General features: G+C 42.8%; 1 protein-coding gene across 3 annotated transcripts in view; it reads left to right on the forward strand.

Moving 5' to 3' along the window:
* The window catches only part of NEK6 (NIMA related kinase 6), a 190089-nt gene that overhangs the window by 49630 nt on the left and 114794 nt on the right, over nt 1-25665 (forward strand). The gene's annotated exons all lie outside the window — the stretch shown is intronic.

Here is a 25665-nt window from a genome sequence, read left to right on the forward strand (position 1 = left end):
CTTTCCGCTTCCGTTCCATTTTTTTTGCGGACCGTATGTGGAACCATTCACTTCAATGGAACTGTAGAAAATACATAAGTTACTCCGTGTGCATTCAGTTTCCGTTTGTCCGCATGGCCGTTCCGCAAAAGAATAGTGCATGTCCTATTATTGTCCGCAAATCACGGTCCGAGGTCCCATTCAAGTCAATGGGACCGCAAAAAATACGGAACGCACACGTATGTCATTTGTATTCCATCCATATTTTGTGGATCCTTACTGTAGAAATGCTATGCCCAGCCCATATTGCTCATGTTTTTGGTGATTAATAAGTTACTGTTTCTGTATACGATCCGCAAAAAACGGATAAAATACGGAAACCATACCGATATGTTTTGTGCAATAATGGAACTGAAGAGGACTTAAATCAGAGAGAAAAAAAAACTCAGATACGAAACAACGGATCAGTGAAAAACGGACGGTCGTGTGCATGAGCCCTAACTCTTATCAATAAGACATTTATTTGCTGGTTGATGCACCATGATACCGTATGGTCTCTGAAGTGTATAAAGAGGTTAATGATTTAATCTAAACCTCACAGTGAAGGGGTTTTCAAGGGCCAGAAATGATTAAAAATAAAAAGTAAGCATTACTCACCTCATCGATTTCCCCATCGCTGCCATTCTGATGCTGCTACAACACACAGGAAATGGCTTGGAATGGCTGAGGTGGGACACAGTTGTGGCTAGCGACTGGCTGGCTGAGCGGGCGTTCCAAGCTATTTCCTGTGTGTCAAGCAGGACCAGGAAGTGGAGAGCAATGTCTGAATAGTGTCGGGGGTAATGTTGTGCTGAGTAATGCGTATTCTTTAATATTTTTATATATGCCCCCCCCCCCACTTTTTTTTTTTTTTTTTTTACCACCCCTTTAACTTGGGTTATAAGCTAGTAATAAATTACACAGTTAGGCCCCTTTCAGACGGGCGAGTTTTCCACACTGGTGCAATGCGTGAGGTGAACGCATTGCACCCGCACTGTATCCGGACCCATTCATTTCTATGGGGCTGTGCACATGAGTTGTGATTTTCACACATCACTTGTGCGTTGCGTGAAAATCGCAGCATGCTCTATATTGTGCGTGCGATTTTCACGCATGGTTGCTAGGTAACTATCGGGATGGGGAACCAACCTTTATTATTTTCCCTTATAACATGGTTATAAGGGAAAATAATAGCATTCTTAATACAGAATGCTTAGTAAATTAGTGATGGAGGGGTTAAAAAAATAAATAATTAAACTTGCCTCATCCACTTGTTCGCACAGCCCGGCTTGTCGTCTTTCTTCTTCTTTGAGGACCTGGGATAAAAGGACCTTTGGTGACGTCACATGGTCCATCACGAGGTCCTCGAAGAAGAAGAAAGAAGACAAGCCGGGCTGCGCGAACAAGTGGATTAGGTGGGTTCAATAATTTATTTTTTAACCCCTCCATTTCTAATTTACTAAGCATTCTGTATTAGGAATGCTATTCTTTTCCCTTATAACCATGTTATAAGGGAAAATAATAACATTTAAACAACACCTATCCCAAACCCGAACTTCTGTGAAGAAGTCCGGGTTCGGGTCTGGGTACCAAACATGAAGTTTTTTTTCTCACGCGCGTGCAATACGCATTTAAATGCTTTGCACTCGCGCAGAAAAATCGCAACGCACCAGCATCCTATCCGGCCCTCACACGCGACACCTGTGTGAAAGAGGCCTAAGTAATATACTGTGTGTCCATGTAATCTGGCTACATTGCTCTGTTATTTGGATAAGGCCTCATACATTCAGCTGTACAGTATTACCACTCCGTATAATCTCTGGTACGTGACGCGGTGATAGAAATGTATGGAGTCCTACAGTATGCCTCCAGTTTCATATGGAAGCATGCAGCGTCTTCTCCCTCTTCGCTCTATGCTGAGATGACTGCTTGCAGAAAATGACAGAGGTGTAGAGAATATAAATTTTAAATTTTCCTTTTTTTTTTTTTTAAATCGGCACCCAGCAGGACCTGTAATAGGAAGTGTACTTACCTGCCCTATGCTGTTTGGTGCCTGCTCCATAGGTCTCGGGCTATTTTTATTGCCCTTCCGGTCCCTGCCACTAAACTTCCTGCACAGATGGAGGTCCCATGTGCAGCTGCAGCCAATGACTGGCCTCACTGGTGAAATGTGCAGTGGGGAACAGGAAAGTATACTTCCCGTCCCACGTCTCAGTGGGGAGGGGGGAAAGGGAAAAAAAAGTTTATAGTGTGTTAAAGCGTGAAATAACAAAAAACATTGTATTGCTCAACATTTTGTGTTGCTAATGATATGATAAATACAATGATATATGATTACAAAGGGATTTATGTACATTATAAAGAATTAGGATTTATGGGGCACATTTATTAAGACTGGCGTTTCAGACCTGCACTGGCAGTGCATCCGCCGCAGTTACGTAGAGGACCCGGCCTCTGCATAATTTCGGCGGATCCACCGCTGCTTCTAAATGGAAGATGGTTCCACACTGTCTTACATTTAGACAATTTTCTATGCCTAAAAGAAGCGTAGAAAATGGTAAATGAGACAGGCTCGCCGGCACGTCCTCTTCCCCGCCAACGCCACACCCACTTTTCAGGACCTGGCATGAGCGTGGATAAGTCGCAGTTTGCGGCCCAAAGGACCTTTGCGACACAATCTGCGCCAAAGATATACCTAATTTAAGAGTGTTCCTGTTTAATAAATGTTTATAAGGGTTCTTCGAACGATATAAACTTAGAGCACTTCCATACCTCTGGGTGTCCTCTTTGTAACACAGTTTGTAAGGCTGAAAAAAGACATCTGTCCATCCAGTCCGTCCTGTCATCCTGCAAAAATGATCCAGAGGAAGGCAAAAACCCTGTGAGGTAGAAGCCAATTTTTTCTCACTTTAGGGGAAACAAATTCCTTCCCGACTCCATTCAGGCAATCGGAATAACTCCCTGGATCAGCGACCTCTAGTAGCTATAGCCTGTAATATTATTACACTCCAGAAATACATCCAGGCCCCTCTTGAAGTTTTTTAGTGAGTAGACATGACGAACCCCCTAAAATCTCGATCCCATCAGATACAGCAGGCAAACACTATATATTATATGCTTTTAATTAAAGCTTGATCACATAGTCCTGAAGAACCTTCTTTACCTTCGTGTTGACCTCATGTTTAGTTTTTGTTGTTTGTTTCTTTTCTATTGCGCCCCCAGAGGTCTAGACGATTAATTACACTGCGTTCATGAGCTGGCGATTCAGCTATGTGTTTCACCATACAGATTCTGTTTGGAAGGCAGCGCTAGGCTTTTCACGAAGTCCTGATAGGTAGAGCTATTACGTTTTACTTATTATAGGTTGTCTCCAGGAGTCAGGTTTCCTCAGACATGGCCTACTCATTAGGAAAGGGAGAAGCATGTTTTCCCCAGGCATTGACAGGACAGATTTATGGTGCTTCCAGTCAGTTCTCCAAGAATAAAAATGTAGGATGTAATGATGACAACATAATAGTATCCTATACAACCATTTTCATAGGCAAAAAAAAACTATGGCAAAAATATTTCAAGTAAATTATTCCTGTGTTAAATGAGCTGCTTGTACTGGTATTAATGATATCAGTATGAATGGAACAAGGGTCTTTATGTATAAACCCAGCCTTAAAGGGGGCCCCTAACCTTTCCTGACATGTCTTTTTTTAGTGTGCATTCTTCATGTAATAACAATTCTGAAGCATCTATTTCTATGACTCTATGGTGTACCATTTATATAGTATTCCTGCTAGAAGTTATGAATGAATTATTAGCATTTTATAATGAAGGTCCAGCTGGGTGTTACCAGTTGGGGGTCTGTGTCTGACACTATCTAATCACTGCTGCCAGTGTCATACTGTGCAGGGATCCCCCTCCCCCCAACTGGTTATACCCTTCTGGATCTTCATTGCGAGCTGCTAGTAATTTATTCATAACGTCTAGCACATCATAGAGGCATAGCAATAGACACGCATCAAGTATTACATGGGAGATGTAAAAGTAGTTACAAAAACAGGTATGTCAGGAGAGGCAGATTATTTTCACAAATGTTCTGTATTGTAGTGTAGTGCTTTATCTCTTTTTTTTGCGGGGTCGTGGAACGGAGCTACATGTGAAATGAATGGGTCTGCATCCGTCCCGCAAAATTGAATGGACCCTTCCGAATATATTGTTATGAGGAGATCAGCCCTGATGTAAACCCCTGCACACTTGTTTAGTACTCTCCTGCTCTCTCTGCGTGGTCATCCAGTTCCTAAACATGGTCCTGATGGAGAGGTCTTGCAGCCTACAGTGAAAGACGCTGCGCATGTGCTAGTTTCCCAAGCAGAGGAGGAAATTTATCATTTCCCTGTGCTGTGTTTTTGGTGTTAAAAAAGTTGCAAGACACGGTTTTGTGACTTCTTAAACACTACCAAAACTAAATTTAGTCGCAACTGATTTTTACACAGCGTAATGTAAATGGTAGAAAGCTATGGCAGCTACAAACTGGAGTAGATTTTAGTCTGGTGCACGGACTGCCATTGGAGACATTTATTAACCTATATACACCACAGTAGTGGCGTATGTAAGTGGCAGATTTTGTAGCACAAAATCTGCGACTTTCCTTACTCACGTCAGTTTTCCGAAGTGGCGAGCAAAAAGGGAATGACATTAGCAGGGAAATGGGCTGGCCGGCTCATTTATCATTTTCCATGTCAGTTTTTGGCGTATAAAATTGCTTTAATCTACCCAGCAAAGGAACTGGTGTCGATTTAAGTCTGTTGCGTCTCTACATTACTTTGGTGCTTCCTCCAGCAGCACAGAGGGACTTAAGGACTGCGTGGAAAACATCAGTCTTAATCACTGCCCCCCATTCTTTTTTTTTTTATATAGAGCTATGCCTAGTCATAAATGAAATTCCTTCCCTGGCGGTGCAGGCCCTATAAAGAAAGGCATAACACATGCTAGTCTTGATAAAGTAGGGCCACAGTGTCTTAATAGGTGTACACCCAATCAGCCCAAAAAGGCCACTTAGATTATAGACCACGGCGGAGATCGACCTACAATTTGTTGTTTTAGTATATGACGTCTTTGTCCAGAAATTTTACGGACCAAACTGTAAAGCTTGTGTCTGAAATCTTTATTGTATGGCCACCACGAGGTGGGGGTATCCTCAGATTACTCTGCTTTGGTGATGATTCTCCAAATGTTGGTCTACAATGCTCTAACATCAGAAATACCACAGCCCCCAACAAAGTCGTGGATTCATCCCCTAGAATGTGTGTTACAAGACTTTAAGGTCTCATGCACATGACCGTATGTATTTTGCGATCTGCAAAAAAATATGTCTGACGTCCGTATGCATTTCGTATTTTGCGGAACGGAACAGCTGGCCACTAATAGAACAGTCTTATCTTTGTGTGTAATGCAGACAATAATAGGACATCTTCTTTTTTTTTTTTTTTTTTTTGTTGAATGGACATACGGAAACTGAATGCACACCAAGCAACTTCAGTTTTTTTTGGGGGACCCATTAAAAAATAAAAAATACGGTCGTGTGCATGAGCCCTAAATGTGATTCTCTTTTACCAATGTCATACCCAGTTTGTTTGAAATGAGCCCTTATTTAGTAATTCCATTATAGAAGATAGTGTTATTCCTCATCGCAAAACACACCCTAGAAGTCTGGCGGACATTGTTCATACCTGACCACTGCAGACTCTGGTGGACATTGCAGTGATAAGGTTCAGTGAGGACTTTTGCAGACGAGAAGTAACCAGCTGTTTCTGGATTAAGGTTTTATTCCTGTGCATATTGTATAATCTTGTATAATCTTGTTTTACCCAGTTTCATTGCTTTCCTTTTATATTTGCTGTATTTCTCTCTTTAAGGAGAAAGTTTGTAACAACAACTGAACGAGGTTATGCCCGCTGATCAGCTCTTTGAGAAGGCAGCGGCTGTCCTGGGAGCACCGCAGCCTTCTTTCTGCTTTTCCCAGGCCGAGTGGCGACAAGTTAATCGATCACGTGGCCTAGAAGCAGCTCAGCCCGTTTCAAGTGAATGGTTTTGAGCGTGATACCAAGCACAGCCGCTATACAATGTATGGCACTGTGCTTAGTAAGCTGTGAGATGGCAGCATCGCTCACAAGAGAGCCGCTGCCTTCTCAAACAGCTGATCGGTGGGGGTCCCGGGTGTCGAACACCTATTGATCAGATACTGATGAGCTATCCAGAGGATAGGTCATCAGTGAAAAAAAAATATCTTGGAAAACCCCTTCAGAAAACCACTCCAGTCATTTCAAGGGAGCAGCAGGGGTAACAGGGCCCTTGTTCTCATGATCTGTGGGGGTCAAGCAAAAGGTATGGGTGGACTAAACAGTGGAGAAGAAAATTGTGGTGGCATTACATTCCATACGTATCTCTGAGGCTATATGTGAGGGGCTGTTTTCTATTCAGTGGAGGTGGAGGAAGGGGTTAAAAAGTTTTTTTTGAACTAATACCTTAATAAGCAGTCCACCTGCTACAGATGCTATTTCTTTCCACATGGAGAGTTGCGTTCCATCATGCCAAAGATAGAATAATTACATAAGGATGGTTTCACACAAAGCCCCAGTGGAAGCCTTTTATGAAATTTTTTAGCCAAATCCAGCAGTGGATTCGAAAGAAGGGGGGAGTCCATCCTCCTGGATCCACCTGTGGCTTTGGCTTAGGCATGTTTTACATCTGTGTTAAGCAGACCATTACTGTTAGGTGCCACCGTTCACTGCCGAAATTCCGTTTGGCCCTATTCACTATAATTGAGATCCGGCCGCAAACCTAGCAAATATACCGAGAAGCGGGCGGACAAATACTGCCAGGACCTGTTTGGTGCAGATGTAAAATAAGCCTTAGAAAATTGTATCAAAAACTGCAGTGGCTTTTTTATTTAACGAATAAGTTATGGAATTATCACCCATATAATGAGCCAGTTAAACTCCAGGCTGTGCTGGAGAAGACCTCTAACCAAAAGTGTAAGCCTCCTTGTTTCGGTTTTTGTTTGTTTGGGGGAAAAGTAAAAAAGTAAAAAATTTGGGGGTTCAGATTATTTTTGTGCAAATTAGGTGTAGGCCAGATGTATAAAGTGTGACTTCCAAAGAAACCTGCAGTCCTCCTGCAGTGGTGTCCAAAACCTGGAATAATATCTCTAGTCTAAGAGGTTATGTTTAAAGGTGCACGAAAGTTATTAGAGTACGCCTTTTGATAAATGTGGATCAAATTGCTGCAATGCTGATATAAAGGGGTTGCCTGAGATTTCTTAACAGATGACTGATCAGTGGGGGTCCGACACCCGGGACCCTCGCTGATCAGCTGTTTGAGAAGGCACTGGCGCTCGTTCTCAGTAGCACTACGACCTTTTCATAGGCCATGCGATGTCATGATTATCGGTCGCATGGCCTAGGTTCAGCTCAGTGAATGGGGCTGAGCTGCGATACAAATCACCGCCGCTATACAATGTACGGCGCTGTGCTTGGTGCGGCGCTACTGCACGCACCAGTGCCTTCCTGATCAGCTGGGGTCCCAGATGTCGGACCTCCACTGATCAGACACTGAAGACTAGAGATGAGCGAAGTGACTTTGGATGCTACATACGAAGTCACTTCACAAAAAAATGTGTACAGCATTTAGAATGTACTGCCTCTGATGAGGCGTTGTCCGTTATTCATGCGCGCAACTTTGTTGAAAAACTTTGGTAATTGAATATTACATAAAAAAACCTTGAGACCAAACTCTGCTTTGGTTCCAAAGTACCACTCGGAACAGAATCCAAGTTCGGTTCCAAGTTTTGAAGTGGGTTTTCACTGTAATAATCAAAAATTCAAGTTATTCAACGAAGTCTCGCACAACTTCGTGAATAACTTACTTTGGCTCATCAGAGCCCATACATTCTAAGGGTCCATTCACACGTCCGCAAAATGGGTCTGCATCCGTTCTGCAATTTTGCACCCATTCATTTTCCATGGGGCCGCAAAAGATGCGGACAGCACACGGTGTGCTGTCCGCATCCGCACTTCCGTTCCGGGGCCCCGCAAAAAAAGTAGAACATGTCCTATTATTGTCCGCATCCATGGACAAGAAAAGGCATTTCTATTATAGTGCCGACCATGTGCAGTCCGCAAAATGCGGAACGCACCTGGACGGTGTCCGTGTTTTGTGGATCTATCATTTGTGGACCGCAAAAAGTTGTGGATGTGTGAATGGACCCTAAGACCTCATGCAATGGGTCTGTGATCCGTCCGCACCGTAAAAAAAAAAATACAAGTTCTATATTTTTTTTCGGTACGGAGGAACGGATAGAAACACCATGGAAGCCGTTCCACACTGCAGCTTCGGATCATGGACCCATTCAAGTGAATGGAGCACACCGCCTGTGCCCGCATATTGCGGGCTGTGTGCATGACGATTAATACTGTATGGAGAAGAATCTCCGTACAGTATTATAACATGTGTTATTTTGCGAAAAATTCCCGAAGCATTTGCAATTTAACTCCTAATATCCATGTGGATACAGTTACCCAGTGCAGCGACTCAGTTTCTGATCATGACTATTGAGTTAACTATTAACTGCCTGGTTCTTAAAATATATAGTTACACGTGCATCCTAGAAGAACTGCCTCTATACGTCCATCGCAGGAATGCGCATACAACAGAGAAGTGCAAGTTTATTTCCATTTGTGCCTTTCGTTCTTCTTGGATGCACTCCTGGCTTTTGTTTAAAAAAAAATATATATATATATTTGCATGTGTGAATCCAACCTCTTTGTGTATCCGTTTTCTGTCCGTCAGAGCAGACTGGTACAATATATGGCACCACACGGCAGTGCCCTGGGCACTTTGGGGAAGATTTAGTTAGACTGGGGTTAATCCAAAATAAGCTGGAGAAAGATGCGCCAAATTTATTCAGAGCTGAACGTTCTGTCTCATTTTGGATTACCTTTTGCACCAGAAATTTCAAACTACGTAGGTGTAAATTCCCACTGCTTTGTGTGCAGTTTTTTTGCAATCTGGTGGTAGCCCCTCTTGGTTAACCCCTGCCCACTTGTTTGAATGTGTCATGACTCATGAGCAGTGAAAAATCAAATAAAGCGCATTTATTTTTTATTTTTAAGAGGTCCAGCTACTTTTTTACACCAGAAAACAACGGCACGCCCTTGATAAATCTCTCCCTTTGTCTGTGTAGGGCACCATATTATGGAGATATCTCTACCCAGAAGTGATGGCAATAAATTAAGATGTAGGATTTCGTTCCCCTGGAGCGAGCTTTGGTTGCTTGACTTCCGTCTTATCACTTGCAGCTTTTTTCTTCCAGCCCTTGTATGTGACAGTCACACATGCAGTATATCATGAAGTTCTGCCTCTGGCACGGCGCCATGTTTCCCATGGCCTACAACCCTTCAGCTTTTTAAGCATCGCATCTGTAAAGCTCCTGCCTAGGGACATCGTCCAGAATATTAAGACGAATATCTGGCTAAGAAAGAGGCTAAAAATATCCAAATTTCATTATGCATGAGTTTATTACTTTGCTAAAAGCGGCCTTTCGCAGCTTTTGAACGCTGACCAGGAAAGTAGCTGAAGCCTCCCGATGGTCGCTTTCCATCTGAAGTTTTGTAAGCTGAGTAATCATTATCCAGTTCTTCATCACAAGAGCCATTCTTCTCCTCCGCAGCTTTCTTCACACTTCCTCATGTGCAAATGACATTAACCAGTGAGCCCATCTTTATTGTTGGCCGCACCATATTATCATGTCTAAAGTTTGGCGGATAAAACCATTTGACTCATGCAGTTGCCCTTTCCTTTTGGCGATTATCAGTCTTTTTTTTTTCTCACCCCCTCTCTCCGCTTTATATTTAGATCTGCCTCTGCCGGTTTTGCTTCATTGATGCAAAACCTCTACTGGGATTCCAACGCACTATTCTTTCATTGCTTCCTAAAGCTGAGAACTTCACAGGGTTGGCCGCCTGTTCTGACACTTGTGGTTCAATGTAAATGCATGTGTTTTTTTTTTTCTCACAGGTACATGTCTATTCTTTTACATTGCAGGCATTGTGCAAGTATTTCACTTTCTTCTGGCAGGCAAACAATGACTTTACTGGCATCTCAAGGCACCACAAAGTCTGAATCAACAAGGAAGGGCATTCCATTGATATGCAGGACAATGCGACTGTGCCAGGTCACATTAATTGTTAGGTGGTGAGCGGACAAGGTTTCGCTGGTTTTTCAAGCGCCTTTTCCCCCCCCCTTTGTACTGTGAGACTGTGCATGGTATATGTGACTGAGCTCGTATGTATTTAAGGAAATAGCGAAATGGAAAGTGATGCTTAAAATGGGTCTTCATTTCTTGAAAAGTGATGAGATGCTCTGTGACCTATGAGGTCCTACAGGGAGATGTTCTTTTCTTTCTTTCTATCCCTTCTGGCTAATTGATAGGTGTGTGGGAGACACCCTTGTAAGGGCGGGCTCACATCAGCGTTACAAACGGAAAATAATGGACTTTGCTTGCGGATGCTTGCGATTTTTCACGCAACCCCATTCATTTCTATGGGTCCTGCGTGAAAAACGCACAAAATAGAGCATGCTGCGATTTTCACGCAACGCACAAGTGATGCGTGAAAATCACCGCTCATGTGAACAGCCCCATAGAAATGAATGGGTCGGGATTCAGTGCGGGTGCAATGCGTTCAACTCGCGCATCGCATCCCCGCGGATTACTCGCCCGTGTGAAAGGGGCCTTAGAGACATTCCGTTTTGATGCATCATAATAGAGGTCTATGGGCAAGCATAACAGATCCATCTGGTTTCCGTTATCCAGGATGGAAAAGAAAGTCCTGTCGGAAAACAATAACGGAAGTTGTGGCGCTGATGTAAACCCGCCCTAATGTATATTGGTCTTACAGTATATAATTGTTGCAGGCTATGGACACCATATTACAATAGACGCTAAAAGTAAGCACAAATGAAGTGAATGGAACTTAACCCCTTAAGGACCGGGCCATTTTTCACCTTAAGGACCAGGACCATTTTTTGCAAATCTGACAAGGTCACTTTATGTGGTGATGACTTTAAAACACTTTTACTCATCCAGGCCATTCGGAGATTTTCTCGTTACATATTGTACTTCATTACAGTGGTAAAATTGAGTTTAAAAAAAATAATATATTTTTTTATTAAAAAAATGCTAAATTTACAAAAAAAATTGACAAATTAGCAAATTTCCTAATTTCTATTTTTCTACTTTTATAATAGATAGTAATACCTCCAAAAATAGTTATTACTTTACATTCCCCGTATGTCTACTTCATATTTGGATCATTTTGTGAATGCCATTAGAAGTTTAGAAGCAAATCTTGAAATTTTTCCGCAAAATTTCTAAAACTCACTTTTTCAGGACTAGTTCAGGTCTGAAGTCACTTTGTGAGGCCATTGTGAATCCATTTTTTCCAGTTACAAAGCAAGGGTTACCAGCCAAACAAAACTCAATATTTATGGCCCTAATTCTGTAGTTTACAGAAACACCCCCATATGTGGTTGTAAACTGCTGTACGGGCACACAGCAGGGCTCAGAAGGAAAAGAACGTCATACAGTTTTTGGAAAGCAGATTTTGCTGGACCGTTTTTTTATGACACCATGTTCCATTTGAAGCCCCCCTGATGCACCCATAGAGTAGAAACTCAAAAAGTGACCCCATTTTGGAAACTATGGGATAAGGTGGCAGTTTTGTTGGTACTATTTTAGGGTATATATGATTTATGGTTGTTCTATATTACACTTTTTGTGAGGCAAGGTAACAAGAAATAGCTGTTTTGGCACCGTTTTTTATTTTTTGTTATTTACAACATTCATTTGACAGGTTAGATTATGTGGTATTTTTTTAGAGCAGGTTGTCACGGACGCTACAATACCAAATGTGACATTTTTTGGTTGTTTGTCAGTATTACATAATAAAGCATTCTGAAAGCCGTAGTTTTATTAAATTTTTGGGCGACTGTCTTGTGTAGGGGCTAATTTTTTTCAGGATGAGATGATGGTTTGATTGGTACTCTTTGTGATGTAAGGTGACCAAAAATTGCTTTTTCTTTTCCACCTTTTTTTTTTTTTACGGTATTCATCTGGGGGGTGTGTTAGGTCATGTGATATCTTTATAGAACTGGATATTACGGACGCGGCGATACCTAATATGTCTACTTTTTATTTACTTATATAAGTTTTACACAATGATTTCATTTTTTAAACAAAAAAAAGAAAAATCATGTTTTAGTGTCTCCATAGTCTGAGAGCCATTTGTTTTTTTCAGTTTTTGGGCGATTATCTTAGGTAGGGTATGATTTTTGCGGGATGAGATGACTGTTTAATTGGTGTGTGTATGACTTTTTGATTGCTTGCTATTGCACTTTTTGCGATGTAAGGTGACCAAAAATGGCTTTTTTTACACCGTATTTTTTTTATTTTATAGTATTCACCTGAGGGGTTAGGTCATGTGATATTTTTATAGAGCAGGTTATTACGGACGCGACGAGACCTAATATGTATACTTTTTTAACATTTACTTACGTTTTACACAATACCAGCATTTGAAAAAAAAATAAAAATTATGTTTTAGTGTCTCCATATTCTGAGCCATAGTTTTTTTTTTTTAGGCCGATTGTCTTGGGTACGGGCTCATTTTTTGCGGGTTGAGGTGACTGTTAGATTGGTACTAATTTGGGGGGTACACGCCTTTTTGATCACTTGGTGTTGCACTTTTTGTGATGTAAGGTGACAAAATAGAATTTTCTTAATTTATTTTTTATGGTATTTATTGGACAGGGTGGAGCCGGTCATTGAGTGATCTGCGGCACCTTTAGATGGGCAGATAGGAACGAGCATTCACTGGAAGGTTCATTCCCAATAATCAGCCTGAACATCCGACCGTGTAAATCCAATGTCGGACCCATCACACCAGAGACATCCATTTGTAGACTGCTTTTTTTTGCCTTCTTGACCCCCTTCAGTACAGAGCAGTGAAAGGATCGGCTGGTGAAATGCGTTAGTCGTGGCATTTGGTTGACTAGTGATTGTCCTTGAACAGAAAGTATGCACAAAGAGAACCAGTATTCCCCAGCTGCTATGTCAAAGGTATTCATCCATCCCACCAGTACCTGCTTTGGACTTACGAAGTTCAAGAACCCTAAAATCGCTATCTACAGATGCATGCCACTGGTTTTTCTGAAATTCTTAGTCTTCTTTAGTTTAATAATACCAGTGACTTGTTCTTCACCTTCTGTATGATCTGGCTTGCTGTTTATAATTTCTATCAATGACAGATCGTCTGCCTGTGGTTCCTGTAAGGCTGTCATCACTGGTAGTCTGCACTGATAGATAATAGAATACCGGAGCCCTAAAGGAAAGCTGATGGACCATATGTTGCATCATTGGGATCCCTTTGAAAAGTGATCTGTCAAAGCTGTCAGGGCTCCTTTTTGAAGAATAAACATGCACCTATTGTGAACAGACCCTAATGGAATACTGATGCCATTCTCTTCCGCAATACGGACATGTTCTAGAATTTGTGAAATGGCCACGTGGATCTGCAAAAAAATACCTGCATGGACACTAGAAATGAATGGGTCAGTGTGTCGTCCGCAAGAAATGCAAATAGCACACGCATGAAAAATATGATTGTGCGCATGAGGCCTTAGTATAACAGAACTAACTATCTTTCTCTGCGTACGGCTTCAGCCATTCATCTGACCTGTATATCATGAGCACATATAGTTGTGACGAAGCCTAAAGGTGTTATATGTATTTCTTAAACGTGGAGAATTGTACATTTACATGATTTACTTCAATTTTGCTTACACAGTGAGAAGAATTAATTATTATAGTGGTAAGATGTCTCAGCGTGAGAATGTCAGGGATCACATAAGACTAAATGTTTTACAGCAGGTAGGTTAAGAAGCAGGTTAGTTTGGGGAGGGGGGGGGGGGCTGCTCTGAGAAAAATGAGCCCAGAGGCAGTATAAGGGTTACAGGGTTGTGCCGGGAATGCGGTAATATAATACAGTGCAAATGTAGTGCTGCTGCTACATGTTTTCACTTCTACTGACTAACTTGGCAAGGAGGCTTTAAAAATGTATATTCTGTATAGTGGCTGGATCAGAAATTCTGGCTTGTGAATTTTTGAGGAATTCAGGCAGTCAGCCCAGAAGAGGGGAGAGTTTCCTGGCTCTGCGAAATCGCGCATTTCTTCATCCCGTGGGAGTAGCCATAAAGAAAGAGACTTTGCACAGAGCATTTGGAGAGAGGGCAGTATGCAGCATTGTTTTATTACCAGTATGTGCTGTATTATTTTGACAGACTACTTTTTATTTATTTTTGCTGCCTTTCTTATACTCTATAAATGTGTGGCTAGCATAAGGGTAAAGGTATTTTACTGCACTCATCACTTTCTGTGAAATTTTTCAGAAACTAACAGAATGAGTGAATAATGGTGGTACATGTTCACATAGGATGTATACACCAGAAAAGATTTAAAAAAAAGAATGATTGGGGCACTTGGGTAGCGAGGATTAGCCTAGGTCTACACGACGACATTTGTCGCGCAACATTTTGTTGCACTAATGTCGCGCGACAATTTTTATAATGGCAGTCTATGGTGTCGCACTGCAACACGTTGCGACTGCGACGCAACAGTCGCAGAAAATCCATTCGAGATCGATTTTTTGCGACTGTTGCGTCAGTCGCAGCATGTCGCATGTTGCAGTGCGACACCATAGACTGCCATTATAAAAATTGTTGCGCGACATTAGTGCGACAAATGTTGCACCCTATCAGTTGCGCGACTTTTTGTCGTCATGTAGACCTAGCCTTACAAGGTTTTTCTGAGGTAACAGTATTGGTGGCCCATCCTTAGGATAGAGCAGCAATATGAGATCTGTGGGGGTCCGACTGCTGATCAGCTGTTTGAAGAGCCCATGGTGCTAAGGAGAACTCATCATCCCATACCCAGGAACGCATACATTTAGAAGCAGCTGTTCTGAATACTGCAGCTTTGTCCCATTCGCTTAACTTGGATAAAGCTGCAATGCCCAGAACAGCCTGTATTAAAGGGCTTGTGCCAAGTTTTTTATGTTATCCCCTTTCCACAGTGTTGTACTCCACAGCTACACAGAGAATGAGTGGAGTGGCAGGGCGCATGCTTGACCTGTCACTTCATCAGGAAAGGGGGAACGTGACCACTATTTTCAGGTTCTGTGGGGGTCCCAATAGTTGGACTCCTACTGATCAGTTAGTTATCCCCTATCTTGAAAACTTGGGACAACCCCTTTAAAGTATGACGTTCCTAGGTACAGAGCAGTCTCAACAGTGAAGATGGCTTCTTCAAACATCAGCAGAGGTGCAGAGAGTTGGACCTTCACCAGTATATTATTGGTGGCCTATTCTAAGGACAAGCCATCAATCTTATTATCTTTGAAACCCCTATCACAGAACACACTCAATGTGCCATAGAGAGATCAAAAACAAAATGACTGTATAAACTACCTTCTAAAATATAACTTTTATTCACATAAATATAAAATAACACAATAATACAAAAACCCTGTATATAGATAGGATAAACCGTCAGAAAAAAATTATAGCTGACTGATACAATTGCCATATCAAAATTCATATTGTTTGACACCTGTCACTATATGTAAATAGCAAAAATCTATGGTGGTACAACGTTCTGTATGTAAAAAAGGTACTAATATTTAACAAAGGTCTTGCCTTTAGGATAGAATACATAACAGACCTTTTGATTAGTCCTCCACTTTACTCACGGTTTTGTTGTACCACTTGAAAACAGGAGAGTTGGTCATGTAAGGATAGGGTCGGGGAAGGTTCTTTTCCCTAAACTAACTCTATGGCTACCCCTTGCCTATAAGCGGAGCAACCGCCCAGAAAGGGGCGACCCCACTTATTGATATGGCTAAACCCTCTACTGTCTCCTGTGAAAGCCCTGTAATGCCCCATTAATCTACACTCTTAGATCCATGGAAGATGTCCGAGGATAGTTGGGAGGCTAGTTTCTCACTAACGCTAAACTGTTTTGGCAGGCTGTTCCGGCTCATCGCATAAGACATAGTCGGAAACTGCCAGAGCACCACAAGGCCTAGGACCTAGAGAGGAACCTCCTTGTTTCCGTAGTGACTAGATTCGGCTGAAGAAATACCATTGCTTGGTCTTTGTCTGTCCAGATTCCCACCGGGTCCCATTATAGTCAATGGGCTCTGGCGGTGAACGTTAGTATCCGACTATGCCGCATTCGACGAGCTCCAGCTGGCTATTGCTCTACTGGACCAGCCTACCAGAACTGTTTAGCGCTAGTGTGAAACTCGTCTTAGATTTCAGAATTTTTATAAACCAGTGTGTAATGGTGCATAAAAATGGAAAACGGTCATGGCGTCCTAGAAGGTGGCTGTCTTGGGATTTACCCTTGTGGCTGCCACCTCTTCTGGGCTGACACTGAAAGCATACAGTGCAGATAGAGGAGACTTAGCATTTTATTAGGGAAATGTCGTTTTCTGTATCCTAAACTAGTAGCTGGTAGTGTCTGACACATTCCCAGTTTTTGCTGTGCATCGCTGTAATCTGATTTTACCAGTGGTATAAGTGGCACGCTGAATATTATGTCCATTAGGAAGCAGACCTAAGTCTTCGTATCCAGTTTCTTGGTCCTGTTTTCCAGACAGTAAAGCGAGCTGTTTGTGGAGCCGCCAGACACCGGAATTATGTTTCCTCTTTTAGAGTAATAGATTACATGGTGCATCCTTACATTTGTCAGAGACACCTGTGGCAGGCCGGAGCTTAGAAATGCAATGTAATAATTCAGATACGTGTGTGTCCGATGGTATAATACCAGGCAGACAAGGCTTTCCCAGGAAGACAAATGACCTTCTGCTTAAAAAGCTGACGCGTGCACAATTCGGGCCAGCAAGATTACCCGGTTATTGAATGTTTGCTCTAATCACGCCGGAATTAGCTTATCTAGTCGAAATAGTTTCAGAGGAAAAAGGATCGCTTGCATCGCAGGAGATTACCTTCATCCTTCTAGTCATATATTAAAAACCTCCAAAGTAGTCTTTCTTGGGATTTGTAGAATATACTTCAGAGCTTGTGGCGGTGTTTATGTATATTATAATTTTTTATATTTTTCAGAAACTGGTTTAAGTGACCATTTAGGGTGAATTCATTTGCAGCGGATTTTCTTTGTCTGAAATTTCGGCAGTTGTCCCATTTATCTGAATAGGCCTTGCAGAAATCCATCCACATGCCAGAGAAACATAGGGTAACTGTAGCTAGTGTAACAGAAATTTCTGCAACAAACCTTCTGCTGAGAGAATTCACCCCTAAAGGGGCTTTCAGGCAGACCCCCTCCATGTGGCCAGACCTGTGGTTAGAAGCAGCTGGGTTCTAGCTCCTTCGCTCCCCCGGCACAACTGCCGCGCTCTGGTCCCCGCTTGTTAACATCCGCCTTGACAACCACTGCAGCCAATCACTCCTCCCTCGCATCATGTGTCACCACTGTGGCCAGTGATCAGTTCAAGGGGTGCTGCAGCCAATTTTGAGATGCCGGCCTGTACATAACTTTGGCGCATCCACCGCCAGTGTAGAGCAGACTTAAATCTATGCTAGCTTCACTGTCGTAGAAAATGATAAATGACGGGCCTGCCAACCTGCTCTCTTCCCCGCTCATACCAGCCCAGTTTTCCAGAACTAGGCGTACATGGTATGGAAGGGGAAGAAGTCGCAGATTTTGTTGCAAATCACCTTTGTGACGAAATGTGCCAAATATATGTCGAAAAGTGGTGTATATTTGGTCATAAATGACCCCCATAGTGAGTGAGAGAGACTATGGTCAGCCAGTGTGTACATAGCGGTGTTATTCTTCTAGAGTGATGCTTTTTTTTATTAAAGGGGTTTAAATGGAGTTGAAATGTAACTTCTATACATATAATAACTTCATAACAGAGCACACAGGGATTTTACAGGACTTTGAAATTGATGACCTAAGTCAGTGTTTCCCAACCAGTGTGCCTCCAGCTGTTGCAAAACTACAACTCCCAGCATGCTTGGACAGCCTTTGGCTGTGCGGGCATGCTGGGAGTTGTAGTTTTGCAACAGCTAGAGGCACACTGGTTGGGAAACACTGACCTAAGTCATCAATATCAGATAAATTTTGGTCTGATACCCGCAACCCCTAGCCACGGCTACTGCAACGCACATGGTGTATAGAGCTGGAAGCGTGCACTTTTGTACACTTTTGTACACTTTTGTACACTCCCATTGTAGAACCACAAAAAAAAACAGAAGTGGGCTTTTTTTTTTTTTGCTGCGACTGTGCTGGAGGAATTATGACCAGTCGCCTGCAGCTTTCAGCCTTTGTATTACAGAGGGTGCAAGCCGCCAATAAAACCCTAAAGCCTAAATTGACATGATGCTGATTGAAAGCCTGAAGAGCAAGTCTTTGCCGGGCAAGTCAATGACATTTATTTTAGCAAAATTTCCTGAAAGACTTGCTTACTTCTGATTTTCAATTTTTTTTTTTTTTTTTTACCTAGCATAATCTATGCAGCACAGTGAAAGCCTGGATAATCCAGCTAGATCTCGCCTCACAATTGTGCCTGTTTGTTTAGCAGCTCGAGCAGAACATGTTCCCTGTGTTTCTGTCTTAAAGTGATTTTTGAACTCTAGGAGTATTTTTGCAGAATTTCACAAAGCTTAAAGGGGTTATCCCATGACTAGGGCTGAAACGATTACTCAAATTAATCTATTAACTGGACACCAAAAAATCCTCGATTAAAATTTTTTGCATCGATGATTCGTATGTGCCATGTAACCATGGAGTGTGAGTGAAGAGCTTGCTATTACTCACGCTCCATGGTCCCCCGCCTGCCCGCACAGCTGCTGCTCTGGATCCTGACGTACACACATGGTCAGGACACTAGTGCGTGCTAGCGTGCACTATGACCTGATGCTGTGTTACGTCAGTTCCCAGTGCAGGATGGAAGATCTCTGGAGTGTCGTCAGTGCCCCAACAGGAAAGGTAAGTACTGTGGCTGGGCACTGATGGCTAGGAGGGGAAGTGGGGGAACTGATGCCAGTGGGGGCGAGCTGGTGGCATTGGAGGGGAAGCAACTGATGACATGGGGAAGCTGGTGGCACTGGGGGGAGCTGGTGACATTGGAGGGTGAAATGATGGCACTTGGGAAAGCTGATGGCACTGCTCGGAGGAACTAATTGCATTGGAGGGGGAACTGATGGCACTGGGGGAGGAACTAATGGCACTGGAGGAGGAACTGATGGCAGGGGAGCTGATGAGATTTTATAGAAAACGTTCTTTTATTTAGCTTTTTCTTATTTGAGTACTCGATAAATCGATAGCTGCAGCCCTACCCATGACTATTGTAAAAAATGAAAATCAGACATCCTATAGTACATGGTGATCTCTTTCTAACAGAGCTAGAACCAGCCCTGTACCTCACATGGATCCAGAGATCTCCCCATTCATTGCTCTGCTAGATTTATATCAAGCTGAAGGGGAGTGTCTTTTCTGCTGCAGCTTAGGGGGCGTGTCTCATTTCTCCCTATCACATCTCAGGGGGCGTGTCTCAGCTTTCCCTATCACAGCTCAGGAGGCAGTTGAAGGATGAAACTGAGCATGTGCGGCCTTCTCAGTGATCAGGACAAAGAAATAAGAAAAAAACAAACAGCAGGTGGCGCTATACAGATACATTTTATTGAATAACTCAGTGGCTATGCTACATTTTTAATTACATGCAATTCAAAAGTATTCAGATCCAGGTGCTGGTTTGAAAACTGTAGAATATTTTTTATGGGACGACCTCTTTATGTGCCGTTATGGCACCAAAATGGTAAAACGCAGAGTGGACCCAGCATGCATGTGGGACATGCACTCCCTGAATTTTATGGTGGCCATTATGGCTCATAACAGGTAGGATTTAGTGTTAGGTTCCCGTCTTATAGAGAACGCCTTGACGTTTGGTAGACGGGCCCAAATAAATTTGTACAAAATGTATTTGCCAACAGTCTCGGGTTTGCAAAGTGAGCATAGCATTAGCACCAGAATGTTTTCTATAATTGTGGCATTATTGTACTCTATTTGTGTTTGCAGAGTACTGCTGCGTTGTCTCTCTTTTTTTCCTGTACAACCTCTTTAAATCTACACCCCAGAACTGTAAACCCCTGACATGGGTAGGTATTAAGGGGGCTTTCAGGGTTATCAGTATTAATGACTTAGGCTAAGTTCACATCTGCGTTCGCCTTGCCGTTCTTCCGAAGAACGGAAAGGACAGATTTGTCACATAACTGAGCCGAACGGATCCTACGGACCCCATAGACTATAATGGGATCTTTTGTGTAGCAGAGACAAAAGTCCGGCATGCATTGCCGGAGTGTCACTATTTTCTTATATTTTACATACAGATGGTGGAGAACCACGTGAATGAGTCAGAAGTGAGGGAATGCCCCCATGTTTGACGCAGTAGCAGTGTAATCTGGTGTGTGCACCACATTTAGTGTCCAAACTCCTTGCGAATCTTGTCGATAATATCTAGTGGCCTCGCTGCTACTTGATGCAGGACCGTGTCATGATCACACGTTTCTCCAAGTCCACAACCTTCAGGATGCCGTTTGTGGGTCTCACGAACAAGCAAAGGGACTTTCAAACATACTGCAGGTTACTAACAGAATCTTCTCAAGCTGAGGCCTCATGCACTCAACTGTGTCCGCAAAACACAGATTCCGGCTGTGTGCATGAGGCCTTAGCTTCAGAAAATGTCATCTCCTTATCTACAAAATGGACAAGTATAGGACATATTCTATCTTTTTTGCGGAGCCGTGGAACCGCCGTATGGATGCCCATCTGATCGGCAAAACATGCAGATCAGATGCGGGGTCCTCATCTGATCCGTAAAAAATGCAGATCGGATGCAGCCCAGATATATGGCCTAAAAGGGAATGATTCAGGCAATAACATAGTCAAGGGGAATCGCTGTTCAGGCAGTTTGGTAATATTACTTTATGTGGCTACAAACTGGAGTCACATTAGAGATCCAGCCCTTTACTTTGTCTGGGAGTGAGCGGGGTAAAAATTAACAATGGCGTGTTTAATGTGACGAGAGAGCGCATTTATCTTACCACCACATTGATTACACAAGCCATAAACATAAATCATCTTCTCTTCTTGGCGCTTGTCCTAGGCGCACTTAATAAGTCTAGGGCTGATCTGGCATGGTACCATCAGTATGAATGGATTCACACTTTACTCATTAGGGTCAGAGAGGTCATCAAGAAATACGTAGCTGAGGCTGCAGTCTTACACATTGAATTTTTAGCCCCTTAACTGCTATGTTTTTTTTAATGAAAATGCTGACAAATGTAGACAGATTGGTACCATTAGATTTATAAAAGAGAATAGCTGGTGGTGATCGCAGCAGAAATAACACTGTTCTGTTCGCTGCTCGTTGTTACTCTGCAAACGGGGTCGCAAATGGGGGATTTTTTCCCCAACTTCTGAAAAACAGAACTTAAACTATATCCCAGTCCGAGAAATCTTCTGCCTGTATGAATTTTCCTTAAAGGGGTTGTCTCACTTGACCAAATGGCATTTATTATCTAGAGAAGGTTAATACAAGGCACTTACTAATGTATTCTGATTGTCCATATTGTTTCCTTTGCTGGCTAGATTCATTTTTCCATCACATTATACACTGCTCGCATCCAAGGGTTGTGATCACCGCTGCAGCGCAGATACGAGGTGACCGGGAAGGGAGCTGTTGCGCATGCGTGCCTATGCACCCTCACATGGTCCCGGTCACCAGAGAAGTCGGCGCTAGAGATGAGCGAAGCGACTTTATTAGCTACATCCAAAGTTGCTTCCCTAAAAAATGTGTTATAATACTGTACGGAGATTCGTCTCTGTACAGTATTAGAATGTATGGGCTCCAATGTATGTTTTTCACAAAGTCGTGCGAGACTTTGTTGAATAACTTTGGTAATTGATTATTACAGTGAAAAACCTTGGTAGCGAACGCTGCTTCGGTTCCAAGGTACTACTTGGTATCGAAGCCGAATTCGGTTCCAAGTTTTGAAGTGGTTTTTCACTGTAATAATCAATTACTGAAGTTATTCAACAAAGTCTCACGTGACTTCATGAATAACTTGCTTCGGCTTATCGGAGCCCATACATTCTAACACTGTATGGAGACGAATCTCCATACAGTAGTATAATGAATTTTTTTTTTTTTTTTTAGCAAAGCGACTTCGGATGTAGCATCCGAACTCGCTTCACTCATCTCTATCCGGTACTTTTTCCTATAGTATACAAGCATGACCACTGGTGGATTGCAGGGTGGTCGCCATAACCCCTAGCCTGGATACAAGCAGTGTATAATGTGATGTGATGTAGTATGCACTACTGTTTTTGCTGTTCGGAGGCAAGGACAGAAATCCTGCAGAAGCACTCCGTAGTGCTTCCTTGGGGTTCTGTACCTCTGTTCCGTACCAGACCTTCTGGATTGCGGACCCATTCAAGTGAATGGGTCTGCATCCATAGTGCCGGGTGTTTGCGGGCTGCAATCTGGGCACAGCCGGGCAAGGGCCGTGTGCATGAGCTTTAGGTCAGGATTTGGCCGACTAAGGCACTCTCTCCCCAAGGGGAGATGGTAACCCCCAAATCCTGACTTAGGTCTCTCACCCAGTTATGGAAACTGCAGGATTTTATTTTGTTTGTTTTAAGTATAGAAATTGACATGGAAAATTAATATCACCAATTTTTTTTTAAATATGTTTAACTTAGAAACGTAATTTAAAAATAGATAGTTTTCTGACACATTTCCTTTAAGCTCCAGAAAGGACAGTTACTTTACAGGGGGTTTCCGAGGTTTTCTTACTGAGGACCTTTCCTCAGGATAGGTCATCAGTATCTGATCGGGGTTCCGGCACCAGGAACCCCCACCGATCAGCAGTTTGAGAGGCCAGTGCCACGGCCTTCTCTCTGCTTTTCCTAGGCCACGTGGCGGCTTTGCGTGGTACCAAGGACAGGTGCTATGCAATGTACGGCGCTATGCTTGGTGAGCAGGAGTGCTGCTGCCTTCTCAAACAGCTGATCTGTGCGGGTCCCGGGTGTCGGGCCCCCACCGACCAGATACTGATGACCTATCCAGAGGGACAGGTCATCAGTGTAAAAATCCACTTAAAAATACACTTAAAAAATATATATGCATCTGTATTTATGAAGTGGGCAAGTCATGGCTGGTATAATTCCTTAGAATGACAATGCAGCAAGGATTTAAAGCGAGATATATAAACTCGGATCCTTCTCTGTTACAATTGTACAACGTTGCAAAGTGATACCTTAATTTCTCTGTCAACCACTAATACTTTTCTTGGTTGTGTTAACGTCCTCTTGACATTTTCCACATCCGCAGTTAGAAAATGAGAAGCAGCCACTTATGTTCCAAGCCAACAGGCGGTGATACGTTGTTGGCAAGTCTTGTTCACGCAGGGGAGCTTTTCCCTCTTTCCCTCCTGACTAATATCTATTTCTTGCTGAGATTCCTTTTTTTTTTTTTTACCCAAACATTATAAAAATGCACCCTGAAAACGGTTATTCTTCAGGATGTAAAACGTTTGGGGATAAAGTTTTGTTGTGTTGAGAGTAAAAGTCCAGCAGTTCTGATTCCCTTGACCTACTGTAGGTGACAAAATGGAGGAAGTGGTCCAAAACTGTTATGGGCAAAACTTGAGTTGACTCTGCTTTTCTGCATTTATTAGGCCCTTTACTCCACTGCTACACGGTGCCGCCCATAATTTACTGTAAAATTGCAGCATTATCACGGCCTGTAGACAACTTCTGTATTTTGCCATAGGGAAAAAGAGCTTCAAGGAACCAGTCAGATTGTCGGGCAAATGTTGCAATGTCCTCTGTCTCAGACAAATGGCTTGCGGCTGGGTGAGCGTTCATTTATCTGAGTCAAGTGAATGAGTCCGCATTCGTGATTCCGGGTGCACACGTCCGGTGCCCGCATATTGTGGACCCGCTGTTTGTGGGCTGCAATACGGGCACGGCCGGACAACAGCCCTATGCATGAGCCCTAAGTTGTATGACCACCTTTATGGGTTCACTGCTGCAGACACACTAGAAAATGAGTTCTGGGTTAGGATAGGTACTTTTTAATTTCAAGTATTTTCAAACCAATTCAGTATTCAAGGACGTCATGGAAGTGGATGTATTACTGTATTTTACTCGAAATAAATGCATTTTTTTTTACTATAACTATATCAGGAAACCATAGAAAAGTACTGGACGGTTGGGCCTTGTGTGCTGACATGGGTGACCACAGTGGTTTTTGTGCCTGCAGGTGTTCTCCTAATCCGTGCAGTAAAAAGTTTATTAAAGCATGTATTTCCTTTTCTCTGGTCACAGAAGAATAAAAGGCCAGGAGCTAGAAATAATGAAAACACTAGCTATCCGTGGAATTTGCTGATACATGTGTTATCAGACCTCTGCCCAGGCGTCAGAGCCAGATACGTAGTAGTGTTCTGTTCTGCTGCCATTATGCATTGAAAAGCTTGGCTGAAGTGTTAGCTCACTGGGTGGCCCAGCGATATTGCATCTGATATTATTGTGATGGAAATGAGCACCTGTGAAAACAAATGTACGGTTTGGCTAGTTAGGTGAAAACGTGCAGAGCGTTGGAGGGTCTGACGGACCTACACCTACGATGAAAGATTCCCGCTGCCCAGGGATAGTAAATGTGTCCAGATCGAGCAGGTGGTGTTCGTGGAAAGAGTGTTTAAACTGGACAAGCGGCTCAGCAAATCAGATAATCCAGCGCTCTAGCAATGTGTGGTTCCTGACAGGAAGAACAGATGTACGGAACTACCCGACACATACAGCAAGTATTTACTGCAAAGTTCCAAACTGAAGAACGTGGACCCTGGTGCTACTGCCTAGTGTATTTGTTGCTCGGAGGAAGGGGAATATCTGCTTTATGGCTCATGCACATGAACGTGTGCCTTCCGTTTCTTGCAGTGGGGATGCAATTCGCGGTCCCCAATGCCACGGGCAACATCCGAGAGGTTTCCACAGGCAGATGCAGAGCCATTCAACTTGACAGCAACATTTGTTTGCACCAGCTGTTTTTATTTTTGCTGAAAAATTGGCAACTCTAAATGAAAGTCTATGGGATATACGGTATACATATACGAGTGTTTTATTTTTTGTTAGTTTTTTTTGCTGCTAGCATTTTTTTTCCCCAATTGGTGGCATTTTCTGTGTCTGTGGTGTTCTATGGTGTTTGTCAATACCCATTGGCAGAGCAATTCATGTGCATATGGCCCCTTAGACTACCTGCACACGTTGCAGATTACACGCGGTTCTTCAATGCAACTTTTTGTGCGGAAAAGCCTCAGCGTAATACAGTACCAGCAGTGTGACATTAGACAAATCTCATGAACACTTAGCATTTTTCTTCCATCCAGAAATTTAAATCCACGGCATGTCAACTGTTTTGTGATATTTTATATATATTTTATTTTTTTGTGTAGCAA

This window comes from Bufo gargarizans, chromosome 9, assembly GCF_014858855.1.
Source record: "Bufo gargarizans isolate SCDJY-AF-19 chromosome 9, ASM1485885v1, whole genome shotgun sequence".
Classification (NCBI taxonomy): Eukaryota; Metazoa; Chordata; class Amphibia; order Anura; family Bufonidae; genus Bufo; species Bufo gargarizans.